The sequence below is a fragment of the Oryzias melastigma genome, linkage group LG21, assembly GCF_002922805.2.
Source record: "Oryzias melastigma strain HK-1 linkage group LG21, ASM292280v2, whole genome shotgun sequence".
NCBI lineage: Eukaryota > Metazoa > Chordata > Actinopteri > Beloniformes > Adrianichthyidae > Oryzias > Oryzias melastigma.
Genome location: NC_050532.1, coordinates 1,522,066 through 1,527,047, shown reverse-complemented (window position 1 = coordinate 1,527,047; position 4,982 = coordinate 1,522,066).

Sequence of the window (4,982 nt, the reverse complement as noted above, 5' to 3'; positions counted from 1 at the left end):
AAACAGGATCACAGTAGAGTGAATGCTTACAATTCACTATAAATTCGAGCCTTTTGGTCAATATTTTTGCATCTTAAATTAACACTATTCTGAACTAAAACTGTGTGAACTAACTGAACTAACTACTATGTAGAAAAAATAATATTGTGAATCTGAGCAATAAAAAACATCTTACATCCGCAAAAAACAAACAGAATTTTCCGTCATTTCTTTGATGTTGTGGACTTTTTCCGGGGTTATAGATCTATTAGTATATCCTACAGTTTGAATACTTTTTCCTTGACAGAGATCTCAGGAACCTTTTGCTAATGTAGAAACAAAATGGCACTTGAGTGGAGCAGGAGAAGAGAAAGAAGCTAAAGACATGTAAGAGTTGGGAAAAAATGAGTAAAAGAGACTGAGAGAAACAGAGAGAGGTGCTAGGCCCTCATCATCGTTCACCCACGCATATTCCATCCACTTCTCCATCACTCCATTACCTCCATGTAAATGACAGCTCTCTGTGTCCCGCTGAGGGGAGAAAAAGGCCTATTAACACCACAGCACAGAAAGCCCGCACACTGTTCAACCCACGCAGAGTGGACCTCCTTCACCCTCACACTCCCACGCATGTCGAAGCACACTCAAACACACAGTCGCCCAAATGCAGCCAGCAAGTGGAACATAGAGAGGAGGTGGGCTTGAAGAATGGTCATTCAGGAGGAAGAGTCTTTAATTTGCTGCACACAACGAGAAGGAGTGAGATGGATTCACTTCAAAAGCCCCGATTGTTTGGCTGAGTTTGAACAACAGGCAACATGTCTGTTCTTTTCAATCGGCTTCTCACTTTTGCAGGCTTTGCCTCCAGACAGATCCATTCAATGCCTCGCGGTTTTTACATCTGCATTTCTGTAATCTCATATTGAATTAAAGTATCAGCCAAATGCGGAAGATTTACTTTTCTTTGGTGAGCTTTCATATAAATCAGCTGCCAACCGCTGACCTGTCAAACAAAAGCAATATTCTTCTTAAACGTTTGGCTTTGAAAGCTCCACTATTCCAGACTTCTTGAATTTGATGATAATTTCTTCCGTTTTTATTGTTTTTATGACAGAATAATTCATCATTTACTGTAAAAAAAATAGTCACTGGATTCTTGAAATTCAGGCTTGATACCCGTAATGAGATGCAAATGAAATCAAGTTGAGTGAGAAGAGGAGGTGGAAGTCTCTAAAGCTGACAAGTCAACATGTCATTAAAGTACTGTGAACAATGGCTGTCTACAAAAACACTTCCTTTGACACAAGAAGTGCTCTTTTGCTGTGAGAGTTCTCTGTTTGTTTAGGATTCTCCTGATTTACATGTTTGTATCCGGTTTGACTCCCCTTTGGATTGAAGGAGTTGAAAAAGCGGATGAGTAACTTTTTGTAAGTGACCCCAGAGACGACAGTGAAGGTATAAATGTGACAGCAGAAGGGTTCAAGTCTACACCCAATGGCTTCTTTATTAGACACACCGGTCCAACTTCTCGATAATGCAAGCTTATAATTAGCCAATTGCGTAGCAGAAACTCATTTAGGCTTGAAGACTTGGTCAAGACGATCTGCTGGAGTTCAAACCGAACATCAGAATGGGGAAAAAAGGAGATTGAAGTGACTGAACGTAGCATTGTTGTTGTTGGAGTATTTCAGAAACTGACCATCTACTGGAATTTTCATCCACAATCATCTCTAGGCTTTATAGAGAATGGTCAGAAAAAGAGAAAATATCCAATGAGCTGCAGTTCTGTGGGCAGAAATGTCTTGTTGATGTTAGAGGTCAGATGAGAATGACCGGACTTTAGAAGAGGAATATATGGAAAGGCAACAATAAGTCAAATTACCACATGTTAGAACCGATGTCCGCAGAAGAACGTCTCTGAATCAACACATCCAACTTTGAGTCAGATGAACTACAACAGCAGAAGAACACACCGGCTGTCAATCCTGACAGCTACAAACAGGAAACTCCCAGCCAGCAAGGCTATGGGGTCCACTTGGTTTAAAAGTGGGCAGAAAATGTGACACCGCCTGTGTTTGCCCACACTGGCTTAAGTGGGCACTCAGTGGGTTGACTCGCTATGCTAGCCAGCCTCCCAGTGGATGCATAGCATGCTAGCAAGCTCTACTTTAGCGAGCTAGTGAGCTCCACTGGCTATAAACTAGCGAGCTCCGGCTTATTGAGCTAGCAAGCTTTGCTGTATTGAGCTAGCGAGCTCTATTGTAGCAAGCTCCGCAGTAGAGAGCTAGCAAGTTCCGCCGTATTTAGCTAGTGAGCTCTACTGTATTGAGCTAGCGAGATTGGCTGCTGAAAACTAGCGAGCTCCACTGTAGTGAGCTCCGCAGTAGAGAGCTTGCGAGCTCTGCTGTATTGAGCTACCGAGCTCCGCCGTATTTAGCTAGTGAGCTCCCCTGTATCGAGCCAGCAAGCTCTACTGTAGTGAGCTAGCGAGATCTGCTTTAGCAAACTAGCGATCTCTACTGTAGCGAGCTCCAGAGTAGAGAGCTACTGAGCTCCGGTGCATCAAACTAACAAGCTCCGCTGTGGGAATCTGGCGAGCTTCGCTGTAGCAAGCTAGCAAGCTCTATGGTAGCGAACTCCACTGTAGAGAGCTAGCAAGTTCCGCTGTGGCGATCTAGCGAGATTCGCTGGAGCAAGCTAGCGATCTCTACTGTAGCGACCTCCACAGTAGAGAGCTACCGAGCTCCGGTGTTTCGAGCTAGCAAGCTCCGCTGTCTATCGGGTGGCTGTGTGGCTGGCTAGCGTAGTGAGCCAACTCATTGAGTGCCCACTTAAGCCAATGTGGGGAAACACAGGTGGGTCACCATGGAAACTGTATACAGACCTATTGAGGGCCACATCTTCTGCCCACTTTGAAACCATGGGGGCCCATCTGGCCTTGCTGGCTGGGTTGAGGCTACAATTCACAAAGAGACTCACCAGAATTAGACAATAGAAGATTAGAAAATGATTGTCTGGTCTGATGAGTCTCCATTTCTGCAACACTCAGATGGTAGGGTCAGGATTTGGCATCAACAACATGAAACCATGGATCCATCCTGCCTTGTATCCACAGTTCAGGTCGGTGGTGGTGGTGTAATGGTGTGGGGGAAATTTTCTTGCCATACTTTGACCCCATTAGTACCAACTGATCATGGTTCCAACACCACAGCCTACCTGAGTATTGTTGCTGACCATGTCATCCCTTTATGACCACAGTGAACCATCTTCTGATGCTACTTCCAGCAGGATAAGGTTCCATGTCATGAAGCTGGAATCATCTCTGACTGGTTTCTAAACTGCCTGACTCATATGTTGGTCATGTTTTGGGCTCATAAACACCTTTGCTGTTGGGTGTCAGTATTTGTGGTCATTCATTTGCATGTCTCAGATGTTTTCAGCAGAAGTCTGTCCGTCATTTCTCCTTGTTTGCATGTTGTTGTTTTTTCAACGTTCTTTGAAGTTACATTGCAACATTTTCTAGAACTTAACACAACAGAAGTGTCAAAAGTGATATGAAAGACAAAAATCAGTTTTACACAAAAGAAATGTTGTCTTCCATTTGTTGGTTCACATCTGTAGAGGACTTAGGATGCAAAGACTCCCAGATGTCCTGTTCTCTGTAGGAGGTGGGATGATGTTATTTAAATAGTTATTTTATTGGAAGTCCAATGTCCCATTCTTAAGGAATCTATGATTTATTTGATTGGCAGGTAGATGGACTCCAACAGAACTTCAGACTTGACTTCATCCAACCTAACTGTTATTGTGGAACATTAATTGACATGTATATAATTTCAAAGATAAATTCAAAAGTTAAATCCAAAATATTATTTAAACATAAATTATAACCCGGCTACTGATGAACGAAGGCAGGGTTCACCCTGGACTGGTCGCCAGTCTGTCCCAGTGAATATAAATTCAAATGTTTTATATATATATATATATATATATATATTACATGTTAAATTAAAGTTAAATCTAAGAAGAAAAATGTTTATTAATGAAAATGTATATATATCTGAGATGAACAGGATATTTTTAGAATGTTGGTTTGGTCACGCCCCTGAAATTACGCTCACCACTACTAGCCACGCCCACATCTCAACACATCCTGCAAAGATGCAGTTGTTTTTTTTTCAAAGATGACTACAATGGCTCACAGAAAGACTTTCTCCTCTCCTTACTAGCTACCTTTGTGTTACACATATGTAGAAATGTTTTAAAAAAAACACAATTTCACAATTCCACTGTTTCCATTAAATCCTAACAAAAGGCTGGGTCATGGACCCAACTCTCCGGTCTGTAAAATTGTAAAAGCCCAGGAATTAGAAAATAGGCCCTGACCCTAAACACAAACCAACTAATTCAAAACACAGGTGTGAACAATTATTGGATTTACAGCAGATACATTATTAAAAGTTCTGCCACAGCACTAGCACTCATCATCTATCAAAGGAGACGTCGGAGTCCTATTCAGGCCGTGGAGCTACGTGGGAGCGGCTACGGATGAAGAGATTTTGGTAAATTGTGGTTGGTAATTTTACAGAGGAGTTGTGGATCCAACATATCCACATGACACACTGAACTTTTGATGAGCTCTGTGAGGCTGCGGGACCTCTTGTGGCGCCTGTTCTGCAGTGTTTTGGTCACTTCTTTACTCATTATTTCTGTTTCTTGGATAATCACTTCTGCTGATTTGTCTTTCAAATACACAGCCCTTAAAATCTGTCTTACTATTTAACCTTTGTTAAGCAGTTATTTATCTTTCTCAATCCACAAAGATAATTTAAAGTTAAAAGTTACGTCAAAGGATGATATATTATGTGGATGATTCTGTGATATATATGATAAATTAAACCCCCTTTACCACTTTACCACTCACATTTTACACACTCCTTTCAAAGTTCACCACTATACTAAATCTTCTTTAATTGTCCTGGTACATTGCAGACATCCCTGAG